Source organism: Ceratotherium simum, chromosome 25 (genome assembly GCF_057802395.1).
Source record: "Ceratotherium simum simum isolate JZ-2026a chromosome 25, ASM5780239v1, whole genome shotgun sequence".
NCBI classification, from domain to species: Eukaryota; Metazoa; Chordata; class Mammalia; order Perissodactyla; family Rhinocerotidae; genus Ceratotherium; species Ceratotherium simum.
In genome coordinates, this window is record NC_141924.1 from 23,446,417 (window position 1) to 23,462,428 (window position 16,012).

The 16,012-nt window shown below is 36.0% G+C and overlaps 1 protein-coding gene and 1 pseudogene across 1 annotated transcript in view; one reads left to right on the forward strand and one right to left on the reverse strand.

The window, feature by feature from the left end:
• Positions 1 to 16,012, forward strand: part of LOC106803129 (ankyrin repeat and sterile alpha motif domain-containing protein 1B) — a 762,921-nt gene that overhangs the window by 297,994 nt on the left and 448,915 nt on the right. The gene's annotated exons all lie outside the window — the stretch shown is intronic.
• Positions 8,605 to 9,098, reverse strand: LOC106801515 (large ribosomal subunit protein mL40 pseudogene; annotated as a pseudogene).

Sequence of the window (16,012 nt, forward strand, 5' to 3'; positions counted from 1 at the left end):
TCATCCAAAGATGTGATATTATATTTTTTATCTATAGAATGTGGCAGCATATTAGCTCTCACCTCTACAATGGAATTCTTATTGATGCAAGACTCAGATGGTAATTCCCTACTTCTTGGTAGGGACTTTAAGAATATTTTTCAACTTTGTACATAATTCAAGAGATCCACATTTCCTTGACCCTATTTCACTTTCACTATTTCACTGAGTTCAGAGGTAGGCCATCTGAGGGAGTTAAAGGAAAAAGCAATTTAACATTTAGTTAAAGAAAAGTTATCCATGTGTGCAGCTCATTTATATGGCTTTGCAATCAGAGGCCAAGAAATATAGAACTATTCAGTTTTATTTAACAGAAGTATTCAGGATTTCTGATTGCTGGAGATTCTATCCTCTGCCTCAATCTCCATTTTATAGGACCCATTTGACATTTTTAAAGGTCTAGCAAAAATGATTGATATCATTCACCAGAAAATCTATTATTGTTGAAATCATCTTTGTGGGAATTCTCTTAAAATGATAATGGCCGTTTTTCCCTGAGGAAACCTAAATGCAGTTGCTTTGTACTCCATACTATTGCAAATGACTTTCAAAGAAAATGAAGTAGTTGAGAGAATGTCTTACATGATTGCTTTAAAGATCAGAAGCATGTAGAAGAAATACTTGACAGGCTGATGACTTGAGTGTAATCTTGAGCTTTGTTTAGTTGAGTCTCCACAAAACTCTTTGTACCTAAGGGAGTATGTACAAATTTTCTAAAACTATTTAGTAAAAGATAAGACGTAATGGCGTATGTTCATTTTATATATTATGTTGTAATTATCTTTTCAGTTCTGTCTCTTACTTTCTATCTGACATGAAATGCTTTAAGGGCAGGGATTATGAGTTATTCACCTTTTTATACCTAGAAGACTGCCTGGCCATCATTAGTCATTAGAGGAATGCAATAAAAAAGACAGACAACACTAAATGTTGGCAAGGATGTGGAGAAACTGAAGCCCTCATGCATTGTTGGTAGGAATGTAAAATTGCACAGTCACTTTGATAAAATAGTTTGGTGGTTTCTTAAAAAGTTGAACAATGAGTTTACCATATGACCCAGCAATTCTACTCCTGGGAATCTACCCAAGAGGAATGATTCCATTCTCATCAATGTCCTCTCTTGGTCTCCTTCCTGGTCTCTTACTCTAATCCCAATAATATAGATGCTTCCTTACTTCTCTTTTTCGCCCTGTCCTGAGGTCAAAGTAATCTAGCTAAATTAAAGATCTACATAAGTAAAGTTCAAAAGCATGAGGAGGTAGTGGCATTTTTATATATAGGTATAACTGATTTGATAATACATATTTTATCTATGAGAAAATTGGTAATTTTGAGAAAACATCTAATGCGCATTTTTGTGTTAGACAAAGTTTCATTTCTTCGTCTCACAATTATGGAATCACAGAGTTTTACAGCTGAATCATACTATAGAGTTTAAAATTACATGAAACAAATAAAAAGCTATGCTGGGTTGAATAGCATCCCTCCAAAATTCGCTCCAAGTTTCACTGTGACCTCTATAATGTGACTTTATTTGGAAATAGGGTCTTTGCAGATGTAATGAGTGAATATGAGGTCATTCTGGAGTAGGATGGATCCTAAATCCAATATGACTTGTGTCTTTATAACAAGAGGAGAGGACACAGAGAGACACACACAGGAAAAAGGGCCGTGTGACAATGGAGGCAGAGATTGGGGTAATGTAGGTGCAAGCCAGGCAACACTCAGGGTTGCTGATACCATGAGAAGTTAGGCAGAGGAAGGGAAGAATCTTTCTCTAAAGCTTTTAGAGGAAGCATGGTCCTGTTGATACCTTGACTTCAGACTTCCAGACTCCAGAACCACGAGAGAATAAATTTCTGTCGTTCCAAGCCTTCCAGTTTGTGGTACTTTGTTATGGCAGTGCTAGGAAGCTAATGTACCTACATTTATTAAAAATAACAATATACTTGTTTATTCATATCAAAGAGTCTATTAAATGATTTGTTTTGGCAAGGAAGTTTCTGGCTTTAAAATTATTTCATAGCTAGCCTTGCAGCCCAGCAGCTCATATTTCAGAGATGCCATGTATCTATTTAAATTGATATCATAAACATTTACCAAAGAATCAAACTGTGTTGATTGTTGACACTTACAAAAATCTATTCTGTAATTTAGAAAGTTGGTGAGGAATTTCTCTAAGATTAATTTAGTGGTAGAATTGAAGTATTACATGTTTATGACTTTCAACACAATAAAAGATGTATGCCATGTATGATGCAGAAAGCATATGTGTTCTGTTTTAAATTGTTTTAATTTAAAGGCATTAAAAGGTGTCAGATAGGGACATTTTTTAATCTAGGTAGATTTACTTACTAGGTAGATTTTCCTTTCATGTGAGTTAATGTACAGGATCATATAGTAAAAGGAACTATCTTGGAATGCTTAGCTAGCCTATGGCAGTGCTAGTTTGTTAAGTGGAACATAATTAGTTTTGTATTTTCTAAAATGACTTGATACATAATAATATTGATAGGTTTTCTCATTTTTTGAAAAATGCATTTTGTGTTTTTCAGCATTTAAAATGAGATGGTCATCTCATTAATTTTAATTTTTTTGCTAGGAAAAGAATTTATAAAATACACCAGCACTTGTATTATTCCTCACACAATTTTCTAATAAGACCAGAGCAGATGCTCATTAGAGCTTGCCAAAATAGTTGTACCTATTGCAACAGGGAACAAATTTGTTAAGATCCTTCTAACTATATGTCCTATGTTGTGCTGGCAACTGTAACATCATAGGCTTTGCAATTTCTTAACTTTAAATATTTCTAACAAAGCCAAATATTGCGAAGAATCAACTTTCAGTTTATAAAGTCCTTCCATTTGGATCTCATGGAGTTGTTGTCTTATTTAATTCTCATATGACCATATGAGTTAGCTATTATTGTCTTTATTTCACTGAGGTTCTCTTAACCTCAATTTTATCTATAGTAATCCTAATAACTCCATTTATTATGTGCCACTTTTTGTTCTAAGCACTTCACAGTTATTGATTCATTTAATCTTTATAACAACACTGTGAGGCAGATAAATGCCCCCATTTTATACATGAGGAAAATGAGATTCAGAGAGTTTAAATAAATTACACAGAGTCACAAACTACTCAGTGACAAAGCATGGACTCTAGCATTAAATCCTGTGTGTTGTGCTGCTTCTCTGTGAAGACGGAGATAAAGGACACTCATCACGCAGGCTGGTTGTTAGCATAAATGATGATGTGTATATAGGCACTTTGTAAACTGGAAAGGACTAAAGAAAGGTTAGTTATTATGAGTACGAATGCTTCTCTTTAACTGTGGGAAATGTCAGGGTAGGCAGTTTTCTTATATTAAGTTTCTATGGAATTTAAAGATTTTATTTATTTTATTTTTTCCCCCCAAAGCCCCAGCAGATAGTTGCATGTCATAGCTGCACATCCTTCTAGTTGCTGTATGTGGGACTCGGCCTCAGGATGGACGGAGAAGTGGTGCCTCGATGCACACCCGGGATCCGTACCCGGGCCGCCAGCATTGCAGCGCGCGCACTTAACCACCAAGCCACAGGGCCGGCCTCTATGGAATTTAAATGCTATTGTCACATATATATAATCCTAGTGATATATTTCTTGAAATATTCTTTGAAGCAAGATATGCATTTTGCTTCATTTAACAAATGAAACTAAATGTAAAAGTTGTCTACTACTAGTTTAGCAATTCATGTTTTATAATTACTTCTGGATCATTTGAATTGCTTTAACTAAGGATCATTTGTTGAAGTCAATTAGTGTTTTCTTTCATTAATATGCTAGTTTTTGCATGAGAAGAATTCTTAAGTATAAGAGTAAATTATTTGCTATAATGTGGTATTTATTTCAGAGAACATCTGTTCCTTTCTGATGCCTAACCATTTCATTAGTGAGATGATTTTAGATATTCTTCATAAATTATCTTATTGGACTTATGAATTTCAAACATTTTTCAATAAGACACCAAAATTCTGAATTGAAAAATTCTGCCTGTTATTATCTATATTTGGTCTCTGACAACCAAAATTAATGTTTTCTTTGATTATTGTAATGCCACTTCACCTGATGAGGACTTTCATAGTCGACCATCCTTGTCCTTCTTCATCATCATCTTCTGCTTTTTTCTTCTCTTCCACCCATTCCCCTCCATGTCGTCTTCGGTTCAACCCTTCGATAGCCTATATTACAAAAGCTCCTCTCTAATTTCTGGCCAAGGATGAAAAGAAAAATAAAATTCTTTTCACTTTTCCATTTCTAATCTCTGTTCAGACATTAAGTTAGATATGCTCTTTGAGTTGTGGGGTGCATAGCAGAAAGAAATTCCCTCACCACCCATTAGTGAGTTAATGGTCAGTTTCCTTCCATTTGGTGCTTTGTCATTCACTTCAAACTATAACACTTTAGAAATCATATTCACGAATTTCTAGTTGTCATAATAAAGAGCATTTCCTTTACTTTAGATCATTTACCAAGATGGTTCTAATCATACAGTTTTGCTAAAATGAACAGAGCTAAAATCTCCCAATAGGAAAAATCTTGCTCCTAGTAATAAAGTCACAATTAGTATGAACAGAGGGCTAGTCTTAAAGTATAATAACGTGCTATACTTATTCACAGAGGTTCTTTGGAAATGTGAACCCATTTTGAGTCCATTGGAGTGTTAGTTTAAATAACTATACACATTATTTTCTTTCATTATGAAATGTCATCATAGATATGAGAGTCTACATTCCATTTGTGTGGGGGAGCAAGACTCACTTGCTTTGAAAAGGACTGCACTGTGCCTCTTTCTCCCTGACATCCCTATCAAATTTATGCCACCCTTCAGATCTGGGCCGGGAATGGTAGAGCTGAGAATTATTCCTTACCCTTGAGAATGGAGAGAACAATGCTAAAAGGGATTTATGATCTTAATATTGACTAACGTAGCAATCCTAAATGTTTTGGGGGTGGGGTACTTCTACTGTCTCAAGAGTTCTCCACACTATGGAAAAATAATTACTCCTGGAGGGTACTTGTTGTTGGTTGATGAATAATTTTAAGCATTTTCTTGCAGTATGAAAGGAAGGTTCACCAAAAACAGATTTTATTTATAAGAATAGATTATTTTAACCAACACAAAGTGTATGAAAATAACACTTGCTATGTGTCTGAAAACTGTAGTCATGGTTACTTTGACCATCAGAATATTTTTTTCCTCCTTTTTATCCTGGAAAGAAATCAAAACATCTGTTTCTGAGATTTTAGGACAATAAATAGCATTAATTTTTGTTCCAACTCAAGTATAAAGTATTTATATCAAGTGAGATAATTTCTTCAACAAAGATATCTAAAAGGAAATTTAATAGTTCTCTTTGATTCCTCTGGGAGTGTTCTGCAAAGTTATTGGAACAATAACTAGCTGTCAGATAATAAGATCAGAGTTATAGTTTTCATGGGTTCAATTACTGTTTATATCCATATATAAATTATTTAACCAGCTTTTAAATACATATTGGGTACCAACACAGTACCAGTGCTATGGAAGACATAAAATAAAGGAAAGAAAAAATTATAATTGACCTGAAAGGACTTAAGCTCTAGGAGGAAATACAAGGTATTCCTAGAATAGGACATTGAATTTGCAATAATTTTTTCAGTATTGTATGTTAAGTGCAGAGACAATTCAAAGTAAGAAAATAAACATGTAGAGTCAGGGTGATCTCCAAGCAGTCAGAGATTTTAAATCTATTTTGTTCAGACTATTGTTTCTCTGATTATCATAAAAATACATGTTCATTAAAGAAAATTTGAAAAACAAATTGCCTATAAGCCCTAACTCCCACATAACCATTGTTTGCTGCTATGAATTCAACTAACACCTTTTCTTTTGCTGGTAGCCATTTTCTACATGGAACAGTCTTCCCAACCCTCTTCACCTGGCTAATTCCTACTCACCCTTCAGGCCTTATTTTAAATGGCATTTGCCCTCAAAAAAGTTTACAAACCTCCTAAATTATTTTAGGTCCTCCTGCTAATATGCTCCTGTTTTGTCTCTGGGCTTTCTCTACATTCATGAAATATTTATGATCCTGGATTCTGTAGTAGATGCTGGGGATACAGTGACAAACATGATAAACAGAATCTCTGCCATTGTGTTGTTGGCAGTTATAATGGAGACAGATAAGAAACAAAAAAAGTGACTGTAGGGGGGCCGGCCTGGTGGCGCAAGCTGTTAAGTGCACGTGCTCCACTGTGGTGACCCGGGGTTTGCCGGTTTGGATCCCAGGCGCGCACCGACGCACCTCTTGTCAAGCCATGCTGTGGCAGAATCCCATATAAAGTGGAGGAAGATGGGCATGGATGTTAGCCCAGGGCAAGTCTTCCTCAGCAAGAGAAAAAAAAAAAAGAAGAGGATTGGCAGATGTTAGCTCAGGGCCGATCTTCCTCACATACACACAAAAAAGTGAATGTATCCATATAATTTTGTTGTAATTACTTGTAAATGTATTTTCTTCACTAGACCATCAACTCCATAGGGTAAGGAACAGGTCTGTCTTGTTTAAAGAAGTTAGATTGTAAATAAATGTGTGTGTGTATGTTTTAAATGAATGATCACTGAAGAAATGAACAAATAAGTTAACATTTGCATTTTTTCATATTAATTCACGTACATAAACATAAAATTTTCATATATACTCAAAATTGGACTCTTTCTATAAATACATACTACACTTTTTTCACTTAACATTATATCTTGAACATATTCCAATGTGATTAAATGTTTTAATGTTTGCATAATATTCCATTACAGGCATATACCAGGATGATTATTTAACCGTCTCTTATTGAGATTCTTATTTTTACTTTTTTCCTGACTCAGAACTACACATTCATTTAGATTCTAGTAGTTTACTGTTATGAATTATGTTCTGATGAACATCTTTATGCATAAATCCTTGTATCTTTGGTTATATTTACTCAGAAAGATTGGATCACTGGACAGAGGTTACTATCTTTTTTAAGGCTTTTGTATAAATTGTCAAATTGTATTCTAGAAAGGTAAGTTATACTTCATTAGGGGACAATTTAGGTAATTTCATTAGGTCTTAAAATTAGCAATGGATATGACCTAATCTAAAGGAGAAGGGCTGGGAGGAGCAAGGGCACAGAAGTGAGAAATAGCAATAATTAAGGAGACAAGAAGTGCATGTGTTATGTTGTGGAGTGAAGAGGGATGGGGTTGGAAATCTTGGGACAGGTGCATGCTAGATGAGAGGATTTCAAATTTTTTAAATAGGTAGATGAAAAAGATGTTCAACATCAGTAATTATTAGGGAAATGCAAATCAAAACTACAATGAGATACCACCTCATGCCCGTCAGAATGGCTATAATTAACAGGACGAGAAATAATAAGTGTTGGAGAGGATGTGTAGAAAAGGGAACTCACATAAACTACTGGTGGGAATGTGAACTGGTACAGCCACTATGAAAGACAGTATAGAGATTCCTCAAAAAATTAAGAATAGAACTGCCATATGATCTAGCTATTCCACTTCTGAATATTTACCCAAAGAACATGAAAACACGAATGCTTAAAGATATAGGCACCCGTATGTTCATCGCAGCATTATTCACAACAGCCAAGACTTGGATACAACCTAAGTGCCCATCAATGAATGAATGGATAAAGAAGATGTGGTATATATACACAATGGAATAATACTCAGCTATAAAAAACGATGAAATCTGCCATTTGCAACAACATGGATGGACCTTGAGGGTATTATGCTAAGCGAAATAAGTCAGAAAGAGAAAGTCAAATACCATATGATTCACTCATAAGTAGAAGATAAAAACAACAACAAACAAACACATAGATACAGAGATTAGATTGGTGGTCACCAGAGGGGAAGAGGGGAGCGAGGAGGGCAAAAAGGGTAACAGAGCACATGTGTACGGTAATGGATGGTAATTAGTCTTTGGGTGGTGAACATGATGTAGTCTACACAGAAATTGAAATGTAATGATGTACACCTGAAATTTATATAATGTTATAAACCAATGTTACCTCAATAAAAACAAACATAAATAAATAGGTAGTTGGAAGCCATTGTAGGATCTTGAGAAGGAGAGGGATAAAACTGTCTCTGGAGTCAAACATCTTGGCTCAAATTTAGCAACTTGGTGATCTTAAACACCTGAGTTCACTAACTGTTAATTTTCAGCTGTGTTCCATTCACCTGTCAAATGGCTTTGGTAATCTGGATACCTTTCTGGTTTTCATCCCATCTGACTACAACTGTGGGAGATTTGTGAGAGACTATTCTAAGTCTTCTCTACTCAGATCCCTCTCTGAACCATTTCTAACGCACTGCTTAGGCAGCATCATTTTGGACGTAACATTTCTTTTCTTTTTTCCTTTTCGATTCAACATGTTTATTAACAGCATGCCTGATTCTGTGAAGAGCAGCCTTGAACCCTGGTCATTCTAACTTCCAAGGGCAGCGTGTTATTAGGACAGCTGCCTGCAGCTCTATCTCTTGAACTCCACTTGAGTGCACATCTTGGTGATGTCATGGTACATGGTTTAAGGGGCTGGTAGTTGGAGACCAGTGGTGTGTCATTTGGCCCTTCCCTTTAAGGGGAACAAACTGGGATCCTGCTTGATGGCCTCTTCCTGCTGAGCCTCAAGCATGGACCTGATGATGTCCCTCTCCATCTCATGCTCTCACTGCTTATACAGGGACCACTTTTTCAGAAGCAGAGCTCTCCTCCTACCCTCCTCAAAGGGGATCTCCACCTGAGGCCGCTGTCGGGCTTTATCCAAGAACCTCAGTTTTCAATGGCAATTAGCTCTTGGCTAGCCTTTTCCAGTTGTCTGATCTTCTTTGTTAAATGGTCGTTTGCTGCTTGGTCTTTTTTAGGATTTACCTTCTTCTTCTTTCACAGAGAGGTTCTGCTGTCATGGGAATGAGTTCCCAGAAGGTCGACAATGAAGCTCGCTGGTGAGTGTCTCTAATCTGTCTGCCAAGTTCCCAGAGTGGCCATGGCTGACCAGCTGCTTCCCAGCACAGGTCCCTCTGTGGGCGTGGGTCAGGTGCCTAGTGCAGAGGTCCCGACTTAGTGTTTGTCTAAGGAGAATTTGAAATATTTCTAGTTTGTGTCAGGAAAAAGGAGGAATAAGCCTCACTGCTCAGAGATTCCCCTAATCTTATCCAATAGACTATGTGATACAATACATAGGGAAATGCAAGGCATCAAAATTTAGGAGAAATGGAAAAATACATCGGTTTATTATTTCCAAAATAGGGTCTCTGTTACATTATTATTAGATGTGGCATTTAAGTGAGTTTATCATGGCACTAAGCTGAAGGCGAGCTGAGAGTAGAGAGAGCCTGGAAGCAGGTCGTATACTCTGTGCTTACCTCCAGCTAACCATTTAATTAGAGTACGATATGCTTCATGTAGGAAAATTCTAGAAAATCCAATATAACTTGTAATTTCTCTGGAAAAAAAACTGCTCAAAATATAATTTTTACTGATAGTTGGCCTGAGGTATCATCTTTATGTATAAAAGATTAAATTTTTTCTGTGAACATAAATTTCTAGAGTCCTCTATTAATCATCATAAACTTTCTCCTGGAGTTCAAAAACTATTTTAGAAAGGAGAGAGAAAATGGATATTTTTCCTCTGTAGAATGTAGATGAATCTTTGGTATAAATCATGTGAATTTATATTGAATAACCAGGCAGTTTATTAATTCTAAGAGTGTTTAGCTCAAAGCATTTTTATGTGCACTGTAATTTGTCTTGAAGACTTAGTACAGCATTCTACTGTTCTTTTTCTATTTCTGGAGCCAAAACCTTCAGATATTTGTTCTTTTGTATTAACTTTGCTTTGTTTCATTATATTTATCCTTAATATTTCAAGACTTTCTCCACCATAGAAAGGCTAGGCAATACATTATAATATCTGGCTCAGTGTACCTTGTATACTTAGGCTGAAGATCTATTTAGTTCTTTTCTTTTTTGTGAGGAAGATCAGCCCTGAGCTAACATCCATGCCAATCCTCCTCTTTTTGCTGAGGAAGACCGGCTCTGAGCTAACATCTATTGCCAATCCTCTTCCTTTTTTTCCCTTTGTCCAAAGCTCCAGTAGATAGCTGTACATCATAGTTGCACATCCTTCCAGTTGCTGTATGTGGGACGCGGCCTCAGCATGGCCGGAGAAGCGGTGCGTCGGTGCGCGCCTGGGATCCGAAACCTGGCCTCCAGTAGTGGAGCACATGCACTCTACCACCAAGCCATGGGGCCGGCCCCTGAAGATCTTTATTTAGTTCTTTTTTTTTTCCCTTTATTTTTGTTTATTGCATTAACATTGGTTTATAACAGTGTATAAATATCAGGTGTACATCGTTATACTTCTATTTCTGCATAGATTACATCATGTTCACCACTCAAATACCAATTACAACCCATCACCACACACATGTGCCGAATTATCCCTTTCGCCCTCCTCCCTCCCCACGTCCCCTCTGGTAACCACTAATCCAATCTCTGTCTCTATGTGTTTGTTTATTATTGTTATTATCTACTTCTTAAAGAAGGAAATCATGCAGTATTTGACCTTCTCCCTCTGACTTATTTCACTTTGCATAATACCCTCAATGTCCATCGATGTTGTCACAAATGGCTGGATTTCATCATTTCTTATGGCTGAGTAGTATTCCATTGTGTATATATACCACATCTTCTTTATCCATTCATCCCTTGATGGGCACTTAGGTTGCTTCCAAGTCTTGGCTATTGTGAATAATGCTGCAATGAACACAGGAGTGCATGTATCTTTACGCATTGGTGTTTTCAAGTTCTTTGGATAAATACCCAGCAGTGGGATAGCTGGATCATATGGTAGTTCTATCCTTGATTTTTTTGAGGAATCTCCATACTGTTTTCCATAGTGGCTGCACCAGTTTGCACTCCCACCAGCAGTGTATGAGAGTTCCCTTCTCTCCACATCCTCTCCAACACATATTGTTTCCCGTCTTGTTAATTATAGCCATTCTGATGGGCGTGAGGTGATATCTCATCATAGTTTTGATTTGCATTTCCCTGATAGTTAATGATTTTGAACATCTTTTCATGTGTCTGTTGGCCATCTGTATATCTTCTTTGGAGAAATGTCTGTTCAGGTCTTTTGCCCATTTTTTAATTGGGTTGTTAGTTTTTTTCTTGTTGAGATGCATGAGTTCTTTATATATTTTGGAGATTAAGCCCTTATCAGAGGTATGGTTTGCAAATATCTTCTCCCAATTGTTAGGTTGTCTTTTCATTTTGTTGATGGTTTCCTTTGCTGTGCAGAAGCTTTTTAGTTTGATGTAGTCCCATTTGTTTATTTTTTCTATTGTTTCTCTTGCCCGGTCAGACATGGTGCTTGAAAATATGTTGCTAACACCGATGACAAAGAGCGTACTGCCTATGTTTTCTTCTAGAAGTTTCATAGTTTCAGGTCTTACATTCAAGTCTTTAACCCATTTTGACTTAATTTTTGTGTATGGTGTAAGGTAAGGGTCTACTTTCATTTTTTTGCATGTGGCTATCCAGTTTTCCCAACACCATTTGTTGAAGAGACTTTCTTTTCTCCATTGTATGTTCTTGGCTCCTTTGTCAAAGATTAGCTGTCCATAGATGTGTGGGTTTATTTCTGGGCTTTCAATTCTATTCCATTGATCTGTGTGTCTGTTTTTGTGCCAGTACCATGCTGTTTTGGTTACTATAGCTTTGTAGTATATTTTGAAATCAGGGAGTGTGATACCTCCAGCTTTGTTCTTTTTTCTCAGGATTCCTTTAGCTATTTGGGGTCTTTTGTTGTTCCATATAAATTTTAGGATTCTTTGTTCTATTTCTGTGAAAAATGTTGTTGGAACTTTGATAGGGATTGCATTGAATCTGTAGATTGCTTTAGGAAGTATGGACATCTTAACTATGTTAATTCTTCCAATCCAAAAGCATGGAATATCTTTCCATTTCTTTGTGTCTTCTTCAATTTCTTTCAGCAATGTTTTATAGTTTTCTGTGTACAGCTCTTTCACCTCTTTGGTTAAGTTTATTCCTAGGTATTGTATTCTTTTTGTTGCAATTGTAAATGGGATTGTATTCTTAATTTCTCTTTCTGCTAGTTCCTTGTTAGTGTATAGAAATGCAACTGATTTTTTTATGTTGATTTTGTATCCTGCAACTTTACCGTATTCGTTTATTACTTCTAAAAGTTTTTTGGATGATTCTTTAGGGTTTTCTATATATAAAATCATATCATCAGCAAATAGTGACAGTTTCACGTCTTCCTTTCCAATTCGGATCCCTTTTTTTTCTTTTTCTTGCCTGATTGCTCTGGCTAGGACTTCCAGTACTATGTTAAATAGGAGTGGTGACAGTGGGCATCCTTGTCTGGTTCCTGTTCTTTCTATTTAGTTCTAATTGCTCCTTCTCCTCCTTTGGTTCCTATAATACTTTTCTCTTTTGGTTCTTCCCTTAACTGCTTGACTGAATGACTCCTCCTTATCCTTTCAGTGCCCAAATGTTGATATTTACTCCAAATCTATTCCATAGAGTCAACTATTTTCTACCTAGATCTTTTCCCTGAGCTACAGATCCTATTTAAAACTACTTATGGTATCAACATCTTGGTCTGGATGCACCAAAAGTGCCTCATATTGCAACACATCCAAATGTGAAACTTCTTATATTTCCCCCTAATTTGCCTTGAAGCATCATCATCCACCATTATGAAGCTAGAACACTTAGCACATCTGTGAGATGCTATTTTCATTGCTACTGCTACTGCCCTAATTTAGGACCCATTTTATCTTTACTGAGGTCACAAATAAATTTAGAAAAGAGCTTATTAAATATACAAGTTTAATTCACTAAAATAAAAGAGTAAAGATTGAACACTATATAAAGGGTTAGAGATGACATATTATACATCTTAATGAGCAATAACGAGCATTGTAAAATCACTCCATTTGTAATCACTTGACATTAGAAACTTCTTAGCCCCTCTATTTCCCTCAGTTTCAGTGTCATGGCTGTACATTTATTTTGCTTTTCTGTAGATAATATTTATACTAAGAGGTCTTTTTCAGTATATGATCCCGTGTCAAATACTGATGTCATGACTTGTGATTATTGACTTCCACTCTTTCACCACCTCAGTGTCAATGTGATCCTAGTGAAATGACCTTCAAGTATATTGGAAACATCCTTCATATATGTGCCAGCAAATTCTATTCTCATAAAACAAAAAGTAGTAAGATCTGATGCAAAAGCTTCTTTACCTGCTCTGCCACTTGTTTATCCCTTTTTTGTATTTCTGTTCCTAGCTCCCACTTTTTCTAATTGTTCCCAACAGTAACAACTGTGGGGTACAATCAAAATCCTTTTAGTAACAAAAAGTGTGTATATAGTAATATGTTTTAATATACTAGAATTGCACATAAAAAGAATTTGAATTTGGGAATGCATTACTGTTTTTCATAGGGCTTTGTGTTGTTAATCCAATTTTCATATGCTTATGCTTGTGACATTATAAAAGTAAGTGCTGGTACTCTTTTCTGGATAAACTGTTAAATGCCTAATTCACTCCTCTGTTCTTTCTGCATTGCCTTCCTTCTCTGCCTGCCTTTTTACATTGTTATTTCTGGCAGGTGCATATTTTGCAAAGTGAACACTCTTGTAAAAAAGAAAAAAAGTGTCTCTGGATTCTTTGTTTAAGAGCAGAATGATACACTTCATTTTATTTTTTTTCAGAGAAGGGCATCTCAAGAGGTCAATCAGTGGCAGGTAAATTTTGAATAGGCATATAAATATAAGGGAGCAGATATGTGCCAACATTGCCCTGAAGAAATGGTTTCCGTAATGTATACCTGAATCTACCTCTGTGCTTCATTTCCTCAACTAAACTTAGAGTCCTTGGGATCCCACATTGTCTCTCCTATCACGTGGAATGTAGTGTTGTAGATATAGGAGTTTCATAAATATTTGTTGATCCATGATGTAACTTGCCTGGTAGTTTTATAAAATGCTGCGTATCCTGAAGAAAAAACCTGGCATTAATTGAAAAAAGCCTTGAATTTATCTTTTGCTTATCTATGATATAGATAATTTTATAATTTACTTCACAGTTATTTACTCTAAAAAGTCATTCATTAATGGAATAATTCTAGTGAGGGAAAACCAGAACGGATCATAAAATAGTGTTACTAATTTATCAGAAATCTAAAGAAGCTAGGTGTAATGTGTTTCAAAATAGTACCATTCATTAACTTATAGCCGTTGTATTATGCATAGTACCTAGCTCATTGAGAATCTTACATGTGTATAATTAATTATAGTAATTCCTTTTCCTCATTCTATCCTCAAGACCTACTTTGAGGAAAATCAATGGCAGTTTATATACTTCCATTTATATTTGTGATGTTCCTTTTGGTTTTTCATTACTTAGCTCACATACCAAGACTAATCAGTTGTATTGTTTCTTTCTTGCATTTCTTGCAAAAACCCTCACATTTTGGCTGCAGTGATTAACTTTGGTGATCTGAAAGTAATGTGGTATATATGTAACAAAAAATTAATGGTATAATCTTCTGGGGTTATACCTGTCTATGCTGTGTCTCTTCCTCCGTTTTAAAATCTTAGAGCACTTAGTTCCTGACAAGTCATGGTTTTTAGTAGTGTTACAGTACGCATTTCTCATTTCTGGAATTAGATGAATTCCTGCAGAGCTTCATGTAAATAAAGTAATATGTTAAATACGCTAAAGGGAGCCAAGTAGGGCCGGCCCCGTGGCTTAGCGGTTAAGTGCACGCACTCCGCTGCTAGCGGCCCGGGTTCGGATCCCGGGCGCGCACCGACACACCGCTTCTCCGGCCATGCTGAGGCCGCGTCCCACATACAGCAACTAGAAGGATGTGTAGCTATGATATACAACTATCTACTGGGGCTTTGGGGGAAAATAAATAAATAAATAAAATTATAAAGGGAGCCAAGTATTTCAGGAAAGTATAGAGTGAAATATTTCGTGAATGCAGCCATCGTCACTTTTCTGAATATAAATACCAACATTAATTTTGGTAGCTGACACTTCATTTCTTGTTTTTGTATTGACATGTAATTTATTTACAATGAAATTCATCAATTGTAGTTGTACAATTTTATGAGTTTTGACAGATGTATACTATATTAAAACTACCACCATAATCAAGATATAGAACATTCCTATCATCTGAAAAAGTTTCCTTATGTCCCTTTGTAATTAATCCCCTCCACACACAGGCCCCAAGCCATTCTTTGATTTGTTTGCTTTCACTATAGTTTTGCATTTTCTAGATTTTCATAGTAATAGAATCATATAGTATGCATTCTTTAGTAATAGAATCATATAGTATGCATTCTTTTGTGTCTTGGCTTTAGTCACTTAGCATAATGTTTGAAATTCATCCAGATGTCAGTTATACACTCTTTTTATTGCCGAGTAGCATTTCTTTTTATGGATCTAACACAATTTGTTTTTGTGTGGACATAAGTTTTCAACTCTCTTGGATAAATACCAACGAGCATGATTGCTGGATCATATGGTGAGAATATGTTTAATTGTGTAAGAAACCACCAACTGTCTTCCAAAGTGGCTGTACCATTTTGCATTCCCACCAGCAATGAATGAGAGTTCTTGTTTATTCCACATCCTCTCCAGCATTTGGTGGTGTTAGTCTTCTGGATTTTGGCCATTCTAGTAGGTGTGTAGCGGTATCTCTTTTTCAATTTTAGTGAAGTCAGTTTATGAAGTCTTTCTTTCATGGATTATGCCTTTGGTGTTTCTAAAAGTTACCACCAAACCAAAGGCCATCTATATTTTCTCCTATGTTATCTCCTAGGAGTTTTAT